We start from the raw sequence: 15,893 nt of genomic DNA, 5'->3' as shown, positions 1-15,893 counted from the left end.
CAGACACGCCAGGCTGCCCCGGCCTTGGCAGTGACTCTAGGCAGCAGCAGTGGAGGAGAAGCTTTGAGAAGGGCACTGTGGCTGACTCACCAGCCACCCACCATCTGTAACTTGAGAAGACCCCTTTGGAAGGAGGAAGTAACCCTGGGGTCACTGGGGATATCTAGGGAGGAGAATCTTATGGGAAAGTTGGACTTTACTTGCTAGGTAGAGCTCAGAGTGGCATGAATTTTAACTTTAAAAAACATATAGGCCGGGCGCGGTGGCTCACGCCTGTAATCCTAGCACTCTGGGAGGCCGAGGCGGGTGGATCGCTCGAGGTCAGGAGTTCGAGACCATTATTTCTAAAAATAGAAATAAACTATCTGGACAACTAAAAATATATATAGAAAAAATTAGCCGGGCATGGTGGCGCATGCCTGTAGTCCCAGCTACTCGGGAGGCTGAGGCAGTAGGATCACTTAAGCCCAGGAGTTTGAGGTTGCTGTGAGCTAGGCTGACGCCATGGCACTCACTCTAGCCCGGGCAACACAGTGACACTCTGTCTCAAAAAAAAAAAAAAAAAAAACATATGACTTAATTTTGTTGCCTAAGCTGGTGAGGTGGGACATACAAAGTACACAGGCTTTCAAACAAATGTGAGTCCTAACCTGGTCTCTGACATGAGAACTTGGTTGGATAATTGTCTACCTTAGCTGGACAACTAAGGTGGAATTTCACCTTTTTACCTGTCTGGAATCTTCATGCATAACTTAAAGCAAAGCAAAATAAAACCAGCAAATTTAAAGAATTTAAACCTTTAAAAAAATGTCATACATTTTTTCAATAAGCTCAGAATTCTGTGGCTCCGGCTTCCTTTAATTACAGAGCTGCTTTAAACAAAAAAAAAAAACAAAAAACCAAACATTTAAAAAAATCAGATAGCATATACCTCTGAGGCATTTGACCCAGATTTGTTGCTCTGTCAACGTGACTCTCTCCCTCTTCACTTGCCTATTTTTTCCCCCTTTTTTGCTGAATAGCAGCAGAAGACCCGCTAGCAATTTTGAGATCAAGAACTATACAGAAAATGTAATATTTTAGGAGGCCAATGCCTTATCCAATAGGCCACTGGGGCATAAAAATGTAATATTTTAAAAATCTAACACTTCCTCCTCCCAATCCCATTCCCCAAAGGTAAGTACTATTAATAATTCTTGTGTACACTTTCAGAATTTTCTGAATATATAAGCTAAATGTGTATCTCTTTTCCCTACACACAAGGGATCATACTATACATACTATTTCACTTACAAATGTGTATGTGAATCATCCCTTAACAAAACACATAAATGTGTGTCATTCTAAGGACTGTACCATAATGTATTTAACCTTCTCTATTTAGTGGGCATTTAGGCCGTGTCCAGTTCTTTGCTGTTATAAAAAATGTGCTAATGAACATTTTTATCATAAAGCTTGGTACACATAATGAAGTATTTCTTTAAGATAAATTCCTGGGAAAGCAATTGCTGGGTTGAAGTGTATGGACATGTTTAATTTTGATGAATGTTGCCAAACTGACTATCAATTTGCACCCACCAACTATGTGTGAGAGTTACTATTATCCACCTCTTCCTTATCATTCTGGGTTTCATATTTTCCTCAAACCAAACAACAACAACAAAACCCTTCTATGCTTTTTTTTCTTCTAGTACTTTTAGTTGTGTTTTTTTTTAAGTACTTAAATCTTTGATCCATCTGGAAATAATTCTGGTTGTATAAGGGGTTGGGGATGGCCGGGCACGGTGGCTCACGCCTGTAATCCTAGCACTCTGGGAGGCCGAGGCGGGTGGATCGCTCGAGGTCAGGAGTTCGAGACCAGCCTGAGCAACAGTGAGACCCTGTCTCTACTAAAAATAGAAAGAAATTATCTGGCCAACTAAAGTATATATAGAAAAAATTAGCTGGGCATGGTGGCGCATGCCTGTAGTCCCAGCTACTCGGGAGGCTGAGGCAGTAGGATCACTTAAGCCCAGGAGTTTGAGGTTGCTGTGAGCTAGGCTGACGCCACGGCACTCACTCTAGCCTGGGCAACAAAGCGAGACTCTGTCTCAAAAAAAAAAAAAAAAAAAAAAGGGGTTGGGGATAAGTTTTACTTTTTTTTTAAAACAGCTATCCAGTTGTCCGAATATCACCTTATTGAAGAAACACACACACATACAAACACACACGCACTTGCTAAATTGCCTTCATCAGATGCTGAATTCTCAAAGTATTTTTTGGGGGGCAGGGAGGGGATTTTTTTACTTTATTCCATCAAGCTATCTACTCTATCCCCATATTTGTTTCCTGTTGCTACTGTAACAAATTACCACAATCTTAGTGGCTTACAACAACACAAATTTATTCTCTTACAATTCTGGACATCAGAAGTCCAAAATGGGATGTGCTCCTTGTCAAGGCTCTAGGGGAGATTCTATTTCCTTGCCTTTTCCAGTTTCTAGAGGCCACCTGCAGTCTTGGGCTCACAGCCCCTTCCCCATCTTTGAACCTAGCAACGTAGCATCTTCGAATCTCTTTCTTTCTCATCGCCTTCTCTGGCAAGATCCCCTTTGATGAGGATCCTGTGATTGCATTAGATCTATCCACATAATCCAGGAAAATATCCCCATCTCAAAATCGTTAACTTAATCACAGCTGCAAAGTCCCTTTTGCTATGCACGCTCACATGCACAGGTTCTGTGGATTAGGGCATCTTTGGAGGCCTTTATTCTGTGTGTGCCATGGTCTCTAATATCAAACTCTTTTAACTATTAGAATTTACAATAAGTTTTAATACCTGAAAAAGTTAATTCTTCCTCATAACATCTTTTGGCAAGATGAACATATTTTTAATTATATGAATTTAAAATATGTGAGTCCCAGATTGTGGCTGAAATATTAAATTACATTGACAGGGTATGTAATGTGCCTAGCATAAGACCTATTTAGCATCTGAAAAAAATTATCTGTGGATAAATGTGAATATAATGTGTATATATAAATATACTCTTTTTTGATATATTTAAGTGATAATTTACTCACACCTATAATCTAATTATCACAATGAGAAAAGATTTATAAAGAAGGGGTTTTGGGGGGTTGGTTTTTGTTTTAAGAGAATAAATGTGCAAAGGTTCCTTTTTAAATTATTTTCTTTCATGATGGTAGAAAATAAACATTCAACATCTATTCACTAACCAATCAAATAAATAAAATGTTGATGTTACCTCCAAAGTTAAACATACCTGGCAAATCTTAACTAGTTCACAGAAAGACTAGGGAGTTAGCCGAAAAAGTGAAGGCCTTTGAGGATTTGTCAACTTCCAGATGAACAGACAGAAAAATGCATCAGTACAGAATGAGTGACAGCAAACACGTATGCTTTTATATACCAGATACTATACATAATTTACATACCACAATTCCACATTTAACCAATAAATGAGCTCCATTTAATAGTTTAAAATAGACTATTAGATCATGACTGTTCTTGTCTAATGGTTTTAGGCAAATAATTGCAGATACAACAATATAAATGTTGATTTCCTAGATTTGGCAACTGTTAAAAAGAGTTTTCAGAAATCCATTAGATGCTAACAATAGATCCACAGAGGCTAATTTTAAAGTGCATATCAGGGGATAAATGCTGCAGAAGCCTCAGCCTCTGTAATACCATCATGGGTTAATAGTTTTATAAATTCATAAACATTATTAATTTGGAGCAATCTAAAAAAAACTCTTCAAGTGGCATCCAGTTTCTTATAGGCTTCTTCAGTGAACGTTAACGTATTCTTAATCTGGGATGAATTATGAAGAACATCCAAATCCTTTAGAAGAGCACTCTGGTTTGGAATTAGTGTCAAAATTTCTTTCTGACATGTGGGTGCTTTGAGACTATTCTGAGAAAATTCTGGAAGAGAGAGTACACCACTACTATCCACTTGAAGCACCTGTTTTAGTGTCTTCTCTTTTTCTTACACCTTACTTGCCAGAATTTCAATTTTGTTCTTTAGGCTTTGAATATTCCCAGTCATCAACTCTGTGGTCTCTACCATTTTATCTATTTCCTCCAGCAATAATGCCAGACCTTCTTCATTGGCTCTGTGCTGTGCCCTTTCCACTAACTTGACACGTTAGTTAAATCTTTCAGTTTTTCAGGAAGGACTCCACACAGTTGTAGCAATCTTTTCTTCAGGAAGTTGAGATGATGTTGTATTTCTTCTTTTTCTTTAATACTTTTACTTAAAATTGTCATTTCTACTGATTCCATTATAGTTTGCAAATGTTCTCTGCTACTCTTTCAAAGAGGTTGCCAGGTTTTTCTCTTGTTGGATGCTATCTTTATCTGTTTTAGATTAGTATGCTTTGTCCTTTAGAAGACACGTGCTTTGGATAATTTTTATTTCTTTTTGCTGTGTTTCTAACCTCTTTCTCTGACAACTCTACTTCCACATCATCAATTTTTCTTTTTGGATTTCTTTTTAAATGTTGAGACTTCTTGGAACCATTTGGTTTACCAGGCATCTTGATCATTGATTCCTCTTGAACCCTTCGGGGAGCCGTGCTCAGACTAATTCATGTCCAAACAATCGAAAGAGAAAGAGACCTGGCTAAATATATTCTTAAGGACACAGATTATGCATATTATAAGCCACTTAATCTATATCTGTCTTCTTAATTTAAACATTAATGCAAATTAGTCCTCATAATTTTCATTCATTTAAAAAAATGTGGATTGCTTACTTACTATTGTTAGGCACTGGGAATACAGGTAAGAGGTGGCCCTTATCCTCAAGGCAAGTATTTTTTGTTCTTAGGATTGTGAATTATTGTGAGTTATGAAATCAATTTAGTGGATCATGACCAGCATTTTGAAAAAAGCCAGGAACTAGAATACACTAGGAGATATCAGAGTACAGTGCACAACATGAAGGTAAGCATTATACTCTGAAACTTTGTGGTTATGTGTTTGTGTGTTTGTGTATATGTGGGTTGCAGTGTAAAATGTCCCTCTTTCTTACTTTGGGTGTGGTAGCCAAAAAAGTTTTAGAGCTTCTAGTCTGAAAGGAGAATCAATAAAAACAAACAACACCAATTAGAATGAAGACTGCTTTCATAGATTAAACTATAAACCCCATGAGGACAGAAACATGGCTATTTCACTCACCGTTAATTCATTACAGCCTAAACTAAGGTCTGATATAGAATCAGCTCTCTGTTATTATTCTTGAATGAACAAATGAACGTGGTAGGCCTAGAGTGCTAGGGAAAGCAGCGGAAGGAGACCAATGTCTAGCACGTCCTGTGCCTTACTGTGGGGACGAGGTTTGGTGAGGAAAATGCTCTGATGTGGAATTGAAGGCCGGGCAGAGCCTGTGAGAGGGAACCCTGAGGGACCTTGAGTGACATCTAGTGGATTCTTTGACCAACTGGGAGACACCAGCCTGAGGAAATCTCTTTCCCATTAGGTGAAGCGTTAATGAATATGCTGTTTGCTTTTAAGAGAGAGAGAAAGAGAGAGAGATGGGCTCCATCCAGGCACAGTGTACAAAACTTACTTTATTTATAGGGGAATACTGTAGGTTTATTGGTCTGTGCTCTTTGTTATGTGTTGGCTTTGTCCATAGGAGCTTCATCATCAGATTGGAAAATCTGGATTACTCTTCATGACTTTATAGCGTGTTACTCGGCACCTGGTACAGCAGCGTCAGGTGTATAATAAACACCTGCTTTTGGCTGGCTGACATGTTTTAGTCATTCATTCAGCCTGTGATCATTGATTAGATACCACCCCCATTAAGAATCCCCATTCCTGACTGCACATTAGAAACACCAAGGGAGTTTTTAATAAATACAGACGCCCTTGCCCACCCTGATCCCACCTTCATCCTCATTTGTTAGGGTATAGCTGAGACTTCTCTCTATAGATATGGCTGTAAAGTTTGTTTTTTTCCAGCTCCCAAGGTGACTGTACCGTGCACAGCATGTCATACAGGATCCATGTAGAACAGGGATCCCTGCCCTTTAGATTGGTACTTCTCAAACTGTTTGGGATAAAGGACCAATCCATCATGGTCCGATATTTTAGTAAAATATAAATAAAAGTAAATTACTATAAAATGAAAGGAAAAGAAAAAGATACACGGTGTAATAAAATACAAGCCCCAATTTTGTATTAGACACAACAGAAATGAATTACTCTGTCAAATTTCTCTAAAAGGTTACAACTGCTTACTCTCAATTTCTGTATTTGTCTCACTGTGGCCTGGTAACAAACCATCTTCAGTGTGGCGCTTTCAGTCACATTGTGCTAGCCTACATTCTAGATGGAGATGGGGCCAAGGAAAAGACAGAGGAGATGCAAAACACACAAGTAACAGTACCGGCAGGACACACAGGTTATTCTTGTTGACTTTAAGGAGGACGCCTGCCAATCTCTCAGCCAGTGCCTCCCATGCAGCAGAGCCCCATGGGGCCACCAAGGCTCGGGGCCCAGTCCTTGGCTTTACAGAGACCAAACTTTAATCTTATCAGAACACACACGTTAATCGGGCACTTGACACTGTCCATATGCTAAATTTTTCTAAGAAACTGATTATAAAGCAAAGATCACACTCTTTATTAAAGCAAATACACCTTTCCAGGGACCAGACACTGAAGTTTGCTATAAAAATAGCATCTTTCCAGTATAAAGATTCCCAGGCATGAGAAAGTAATTTAGGCAACAGAAAATGGAGATCTCTCCCTGTCCCACGATAGAGCACGCCTCTATAGTGATGGCAGTATTCATGCCCATTCAAGGCGTGGGTCTCGCCCATGGACAGTGCTTAATAAGCACAGACAGACTTTGACAGCCTGTCATACTTCTAGGACATTGCCTTCTGTCTGTCACCGCTAATTACTGGTTTGAGTTACCACTTTCTCTGGTTTTAAATCACGTCTGAGGATATCTCAAGCTACCTTGATTGAACTTGAGTGAGCCCCAGGTTTTTATCAGCAATATGTTTGCAAACTATCACCAGCACAGATTTGGTCCACAGATATTCATAAGCCGATCACTCCATCTCATCTTTTTAAATGCAGTCTTTTTCTTCTGCCTTTAGTGCCCTGCCTTCCTTTTCTTTGCCAAACTCCTACTCACCTTTTGGATTTCAGCTCCCACATCGGCTCCTCCCAGAAGCCTGCCTTGGTCCCTGTCACCCAACGCTGGAATCTCTGGGCCCCAGCAAAGCACACAGTCCACGATGCTGCAGTGGACCAATTTCCTCTCTTCTCTCAAGTCAACCTTTAAGCTTCTTAGAACAGTGATCCTGGCTTTTGTTTACTATAGGTGTCCAGAAAAGCTGTACGTAGTAGACCCTTAAAAAATGTTTGGTGAAATAAACTGATTTTCTGGTTCCATTTTCGAAGGGTGATGTGATGGCAAGGGCTGGCAGGAGATATGGCTAGCTTCTGATCTTACTCGGCCTTTGGGGGGGTGGCTGAGGGTGGGGGTGTTTCTTGAAAGTCAATCGAAAGAGTATGAGCATTAACTCGTAGGTGTGAAGCTGTGTGAGAAGGGGAGTATGATGATAAAGGGAGTGATGTAAGAAAAATTAATTTCATGGTATCGAGGAAGGAAAGATTAGATTTGGGCAGAGATTGGACCTGGCAAGCCAGTTAAAATAGTGATAGCATCTGCCCATGAGGGCCATCTCAGAATCACCTGAGATGCCACATCAATACCATCCCCCACCCCGTTCCTTGTGTCACCCACACCCTTCCTGGATCTCATCCCTGGTTAATAATCACTGCCCTGGGCCCCTCGGTGCTGAGGGGAGTCTGTCCTATGCCTGATACACAGGAGAAGGAAAGTCCAAAGTCTGCTGTAATCTCCTAGATGTGAGATACCAGAGACATGATGTGTTATCATCACATATTTAACCATTTAATCATTTAAATAATGATTCCAATTTTATGTCTGAACTTTTGCCAGAGGTAAAGCAAAACTTCTAATAGATTATAACAAATTGTTATCTTAAAAGCTAGTCACCTGACTAAAGTTTGCATTAATTTCCAGTGAGGCTTGTTAGCCCTATTTATTGTATTACAGTAATCTTTTACTGAATGTTTGATAAATTAACAAAATACTCTACTAGCCTAATAATTTTCTTTGAAAAAACTAACGATACTATCTCAACTATCTTGTAGGCATTCATTAAGTTATACAAATTTTTTCTTCTTTAATCTGAATGTCCAGGAATACATTAAAACAAAAACTAAGATTGTGTTTTGCTCTCTTTAGGTTGAACTTTCTCAGGATTAAAAAAATAAATAAATAACCTGCTCGTAATGAGTGAGACGAATAATGCTTCTTTGACCAAAAGCAGTCAATCAATTACAAAGTCAGTAATTGCCAATTCAGTTTTCCCATCTCTTGTTTCCAACTTCTTTAGAGTCTTCTACTACCAGTATCTGCTCTAAGGATTATCAAAGTCACGCAATTTAGAACACTACCTTATATCTGGGCATCAGGTTTCAGAGAAAGAGATGGGGGAGGGGAGAGAGGGGGAGGGGGAGACAGAGCAAGAGGGAAGGGGAGAGAGAGCACTGGAGGGCAGGGCAAAGCTCAGACCTTTAAATTTTTTAAGGTTTAAATTTTTTGTGCATCACCTCTTCGTATTAATGACAGGCTGACTAATGGGCCAGTCCAAACAGGTTTGTGTACTTTCCTGAAATACAGACCTAGGTGTCCCCTGGTGTGCAAAAAAGATACTATAGCAAGTAGAAAATTACCTGTAAAAGGAATTTTCAATTAGAGGAACTTGAAAATTCAGATGAGTCATAAAGATTTAACCCAATAGGAATTCACAGACTGTTAAAAATCAAATTTAGAATTTATTTAAGGAATTTGGAAATGGGCAAAAAGAAATACAGAATATTTGACAAATCAGTGTCAGAGAATATCACTTTGCTTTATTGCTCTGACTTCTATTAATATTTTGTTTGTTCTTAGATCCGTGTTAACCCTGGAAAGGCATGGGTGGTATCAGCCTGTGTCTGAAGTGGGGAGTAGGGCCCAAAGAACAGCTCTTAGTCATTTTCTATTTACAATGATTCATTTCTTGGGAATTGAGGAAAATGTTCTAAAAGCCAGGTTGGTGGGGAGGTAATCACAAGTGCTCTCACAGGCTAGAAATAACTTCCAGAATCAATAGTTTCCAAGTTCCTAACAGAGCCAGGTTAAGGATGTTAAAATCACAGCGGTTGTACCTATTATTACTTGCTGAAGCTGGCACACATCCTTGGACAAATGCACACTTAAATTAAGGATGCTGGGTTGAGTTGTCAAAAGTACCCCCCTCAACCCTGGACTTAAAAAAGAATCCTGGCAGGACACTCTCAATGCCCCCAAACAGGGAGTAGGTTAATTTGTTATGGTTCATCCATACACAGTATAGAATATTATTCAAGCATTAAACACTGCATTTATAAATAAGTTTTACTGACATGAGAAATGCTTATTATGTAACATTAAGTGAAAAAACCAGATGCAAAATTAGTGTATGTAGTATTAGCTCTGCTTTTAAAAATGACATGCACAGGAAGGGATGGACAAGGGGAGCACAGCAGATTTTTAGGACAGTTAAACTGTCCTGTGCAAGACCATAATAGTGGATACACATCGGAATACATTTGTTAAAACTCATGGAATGTACAACAAATGTGCCACACTAATGGGAGGTGTTAGTAACACGGGAAACTAGGTGAATGAAAGGAGTGGGCAGAGAGGGCACATGGAAATCTTTGTATTTTCTGCTCAATTTTTCTGTAAGCCTAAAATTGCCCTAGAAAACAAAGTCTATTATTTCTTAAAAATGTATTGAAAAAGACTGCAGGGAAATAGCAATGTCAACTAAAGAAAAAAAATCAGGCTTTTAAGGAATTAAAGTTGGTTTAATTCAGAAGTCTTCCTGAGGACTACATATAGCCTGAGGACGATAGCCCAGGAGAAGTCTTTCAGAGAGGGTCTGTCAGACTGCTCTGAAAAAGCATTTTAGTTCACAGTTCATATGCAGGTAGTGGGGGTTAAGTACATGTAAAATCACATCCAAGTTTGGGTGCAAGAGTAAATCAATTATAGGGAAAGTACATCTGGTTATACATTGTAGAGACATAATTGCTAACCCTGTCAGATGTTATCTTATATGTAGGAAAAGTCAAGGACTAGGGTCATTTATCTTTTAAGGAATCTAGTGACTCAGGCAAGAGATGTGGGAGTTGTGTGCTCTACTTTGTTTTGTCTTAGAAGCATTCTTCCAGAGAGCTGCAAGTCGTCACAGAGTTAGGGGCTTTGTGAAATTATGCTGGCAAGCAGAAGTGAGCAAACATGCCGTCTTACACTTGCTACTTTGTCTCACAACAACAAAATGTCAGCCAGACTGTGTCATTCCATAAGGTAGTGATAGCCTTAGATTCCCTTGGATCAAATGCTGTCTCCTCTACTTACTGCTTAGGCAAGTTACTTGAACTCTCTGTGTTTCAGTTCCACCATCTATTAAAATGAGGATTACAATAATATCTCATAAAGTTTTTTTGTGAGCATTAAGTTAGTTAACATATATGAAGAGACTTCACAAAGTTCATAGAAAAATAGAATTAAACAATAAAAATAGGTCGGGCATGGTGGCTCACACCTGTAATCCTGGCACTTTGGGAAGCCAAGGTGGGAGGATTGCTCGAGCCCAGGTGTTCAAGACCAGCCTGAGCAAGAGCAAGACCCCATCTCTACAAAAAATAGAAAATTTAGCCAGGCATGGCGGTGCACACCTATAATCCCAGCTACTTGGAAGGCTGAGGCAGAAGGATCTCTTGAGCCTAGGAGTTTGAGGTTGCAGTGAGCTGTGATGATGCCACAGCACTCTAGCCCAGGCAACAGAGTTAGACCCTGTCTCAAAAAAAAAAAAAAAAAAGCCAACAACAACAAAAAACCCAAACAAAGAAAAAGTATAAACTCAACACATGCTCCATCAAGGGCAAGACACTTTTGTAAGTGATGATACCTCCAATTTAGTCCATCCCAAAAGAACTGAAGGTCCTGGAATTTTTAACTATAAGGTGTGCCTGTTTGTTATTGTTGTTATAAGCAAAGCAGAATATACACATTCAAATTAGTACAGTCCTCTAACTTAGTCATTTGGCAAAGTTATATGTGTTTTCAACAACTTGACTCTTTCTCAAATACTATAAAACCCCATCTTATTTCATCTCTATCTACCACCCAGGTTCCTATATGGGAGGGTGCTGATATCTGTCCCTTGTAGATTCTCTGCCATCCCAACCCATATTTTAAACCAATTCTGGTTGAAGCAGGAGGTAAACTAGGACCTCTAACCCCACCAGCGTTTGGTTTAGTTAATGCCTTTTCTGTGCTGGGCACCATGCCAGGGCCTCAGTTTGCGGAGTTGAATACTACACAATCCTTGTTCTAAAGGAGTAGAACAAGAGAAGGGGTGATCTAAAAGCCTGTGCACCTATTCTCCCTCTCTTTACAAGAGGTAAAACTTCCAAGTATTTGTGGAATTTAGACCAAGTAGTGGGAGACGTGTTTGTATGACATAAAGCACACACTCCAGTTCCTGTGATACACCTTTAAAGTTGTCCTTAAACACCACTCATTGTTGACAGATTGGCTAAAATCCAACCACTGTAGAACGAGGCAGAAGCTGTGAGTGTGAAGTACTTCACTCCAGCTAAAAGTCAAGTTTACCCAAATGCCCAGTCACAGTGTCCCTGTTTTGAAGCTCCTACAAAATAAAAGCAATGTGAAATGGCAATTTTGGAAAGAGCAAAAATGTCAGTCTCTTTCCAAACTCCTTAATTTACAGAATGATGGATTTAATTTTGGTCTGAATTATTTTGGTCTCAATGACATCGAAGCATCCTAGATCAATTCAGTGAAGAAAAAGCACCTTCAAAGTATCAAGAGGTTTTTTTGTTTGTTTGTGGTAGAGGACATCCTATCGGCTTTATACTAACATTCTATAAATTAGTCCTTAGATTTTATGTTCCCTACAAATAATTTGTAACACATTTATTAGAAATTCCGAATGTATTTTCTGGTGCATATAGCTAACATAAATGCATTAACTTAAATGATCACCAGCCATGGAGAGGTGGGGTTCCATAGTGGTTAACAGTAGTTTCTGGTGTTACCCTGACAAGATTCAAATCCCCCTCTGCCACTGGCTATCTGTGGGATTTTGGACAAGCTATTTAAACCCCCTGTGCTTGTTTCTTTATCCATAAAATGAGAATAATAGTACCTACCTCAAAGGATTGTTATGAAGATCAAAGAACTAACAAACATACGGCACCTAGAACCATCCTGGCGCAGGGTGAGATGTGGTCTATAAGTAGTAGCTGATACCATTGATTAGACACTCACCATGTGCCATGCCTGTTATATATATATCACTGAATTTATGCCTCCCAACTCCCCTCTGAGCAAGTATTAGTATCTCCACTTAGCATATAAGGAAACATATAACAATAAGGAAACTTGAATTCAGAGGTTTCATCATTTCAAATCAGACATGCAGTGTTTGAGGCTGAAGCTTAGCCTGTTGTTCCACATGTTTACATTTTGGCCTTACAAAATGGAGCTGTAAAAGTCAGAGTGCTATAGAAACGCAACAACTGATATTATTTAATATTAAAGGTAAAACAGTGTGATGTCATGTCATGCGCTCTCCAGCCAGCATGAAGAGAACATAAGCCAATAAGGCTGAAAAGGTGCCACCTTTGCGTTTACATGCCATGAACTTTGTGTTGACAGCAGAGAGGAGAGCCATAGGAGGCTTTTAAGGAGTGGAGAAGTGATCGTCTGCGTATTTTATAAAGACCACCATGATGATGGCGGAGCGTAGGCTGGGGGGTGGGGTGAATGTAAAGATGGGAGACCAGTTTCAGAACCTTGTAATAACCCAGAGTGTTATGATGATAAGTGTTTGGGTCTAGGTGGAAATTGTGGCTATAAAATAGAAACAGAGATCCATGAGAAACTAAGTAAATAGAAATGGTAATAACTCATCCATTTGTTCCATGGTGGGACCCATTTTTCTGGCTGGGCCAAATGGTTGGATGGGTGGTAAGGTCAGTCACCAAGATCGGGGAGCACAAGATAAAAAGGCATAAATTTAGAGAGCATGATGAATCCAGTTTAGATGAAATTGAACTTGAGGAGCCTGTGAGATTCTAGAACCATCCAGAAGTCAATTAAACCTACAGCACTGTAGCTCATGTGTCCAGCCTGCACCGGGGTTAGATATTTGAGAAGGCAGTGCAGGTCATAAGGACAGTGTCTGCAGACAGAAGACAGGAAATAAAGGGAAGAACCCTGGGTAATGAACCCCAGCATTTGAGATAGGTTGCTGTAGTAGTCCAGCTAGGAGACTGTGGAGCCAGAAAGCTCAGAAGAAGGCAAGGACAGGATAGGATCCCAGGCACCGAGAGAGGAGAGCCTCGCAAGACTACGGAGGGGTGGACCGTGCCATATGCTGTGGAACTGAGTAAGCTGCGGGTGGGAAAGTGTGCAAGGCATTGGGGAACTTAGTATTCGCCCATGACCTTTGGCAGACAGTCTCAAGGGGGAAATTGGGGCAGAAGCCAGATGTCAAAGAGTTGAGCAGGGAGTGGGAAGCAGAGACTTTGAGTGAAGACAGGTCACAGGAACTTAGCTGGTTAAGGAAAGTGAGAGAAATAGAGAGATAGGACAGGATTGAGGGGAAGCTTTGGTTAGAACATACATTGTCCTAATAATACTAAGTAATGGGATTCCCATCTCCTTAAGGGTCAATTGACATTCTCTTTTTAAAAAATGATAGTTAGTAAACCCTAAACCCAAGGGAACCATTTGGTAAATGGATATTCCATGGTTTCCTAGCTCCACCAGGATTTCAGAACATCCTGAAGTATTTGTGACAGCTCCATAGCCTACTCAACAGCCATTGTCCCTTTCTTCTTGGTAATAGAACCCAATTTTGTCGGTGTGGCCATTTGCCGAGGCCCGCGGTGTAAATTGTGATTGTTCTGAGACAATCAACACTATACTGTTTCTCTTTGTCAGCCGCAGGTCTGGAGGGGGTGTGGGACCAGTTCTAGACAGTGGGATGTTGGAGGAAATTTGCTGAGGGCTTCTAAGAAAGGTTTCTCCCTCTACCTTCCCACCACCCAACTCCTCACCCCAAAAAACAAGAGGAAAGTGAGGAGAAAGCCCCCTTTCCACTCTCTCCATTCTGTTCAGGACATAAATATAGTTGTAAGGAAGTCCAACAAAGTTCTGATTTTTCCAACAATGTTTCCTTTGATGCATCCTTAGAAAATTAAACTTCAAATTCTTTCAAAGACAAGTTTTAGGTTCTCCTGTTTTGCAGGTATCCTAGGCAGACTTTTATTTAGCTTATTAGATAATCTAACACTGACCTTGAACAAATTACCTGTGTGAGCCTCAGTTTCCTCACTGATAATCTGGGGGTGAGAATAGCTCCCACCTGGGCCTGTTGTGAGAGCTGAGTGGAGTGTGCAAAGTGCCCAGCAAACTACTAGTAGTGCCCGGCTCCTGTTTTCATGTGGGTTCTTTACACACACCCTCACCCCCAACTCATACACCCTCATTGGAGAGACTAGGAGTGGCCAGGGCTATGGGTAAATTGCTGATAGCCGGTCCCCTCCCTAGGGGACCCTAGAGACCCACATCCCACCCTCCACAGTTCCAGGTCCCCCATTGCCTGCCAGATCCATGGTAGTTTCCTTCTAGTTCAGCCACAGTCTGCTGATTTACGCACTTCCCGCATGGCCAGGCTGGCTGACCACGTCCCCCAGATGGTTCTGAACTGTTAGCCTGTTCAGCACAGAGACACCGAGGCTAGGTCTTGTGTCCCCTCCCTGTACCAGGACCTGTGGCAGCACCGTTTCTCCAGCCCTTGTCAGACTGTTCCAAGCTCCTGGCCCTGCCTACTGCCCAGTCAGCAGAATTCTCCTGGGCCTCACCCTGGGCCTGTGTTACAGCAGGTGACAGGGAGTCAGTCCCACCTTCTGACTAGTAAGCCACAAGATAAACCCTCTGGCCTGAAGGTAACATCCACTGAATCCATGTCCTTAGCTACTTTGCTACCCCTTGGGGGAGAGAGCAGGCGTCTGTGTCTCTGTATCTCATCATCAGCTTAGAAGAACCGTGCTGGGTAATGGCAGACTGTGTGCTGGGACGAGCAGTGGTGCAAATGCAGCTTCAGCCCTGTATTTCAGTGTGAATCGCTTCACCTGAGGAAGCTATTTAACCTTCTACGTCATTATGGCGAAGATAGTAAGGGTGCCTCATATTTATTGGTTGCCTATTGCTGTGCTAAGCACTTTGCCAGGGAATCTCTCAATCCTCCCCGTCACCCCATGGGGAGGTATCATTGTTCTCTCCACTTTAAAGAGGAGGAGCCCGAGACACAGAGAGTGAAGTAACTTGCCCACAGTCACTACTAGAAAGTAGAGGAGCTAGATTTGCTTCGTTCTGGACCACAGACTCCCTGGGACTCAACTTCCTCATCTGTGGAATGTGGACAATAAAAACGACTTCACAGAATTGAGCAAGAATCAGAGACATAACTTCTAGGAGGCCCATGCTGGACGCTCAGCAATGCCAGTCCTCCTGCTGTCTTCCTTGCTAAAGGAATCAGATATACCACTGGGATGCTGGCTCTCGGTAGAGATCTGTCCCCCAGCAGACGTTTCCCCAGATGAACTGACTTGCAGTGGGAATTGCAGGTGATGCTTTCGGGAGTCCTTCATCGGCCCTTTGGGAAGAGCTCTTGCAGATTTCAGCACACAGAGCAGGCAGGCCC

General features: G+C 41.0%; 1 pseudogene; it reads right to left on the bottom strand.

Annotated features, from left to right (window-relative positions):
* Window positions 1–3,564: 3,564 nt before the first annotated feature.
* On the bottom strand, window positions 3,565–4,860 carry LOC123643572 (annotated as a pseudogene).
* Between the last annotated feature and the right edge of the window lie 11,033 nt (window positions 4,861–15,893).

This window comes from Lemur catta, chromosome 8 (genome assembly GCF_020740605.2).
Source record: "Lemur catta isolate mLemCat1 chromosome 8, mLemCat1.pri, whole genome shotgun sequence".
Lineage (NCBI taxonomy): Eukaryota > Metazoa > Chordata > Mammalia > Primates > Lemuridae > Lemur > Lemur catta.
This window is presented reverse-complemented; position numbering and strand designations above follow the sequence as displayed.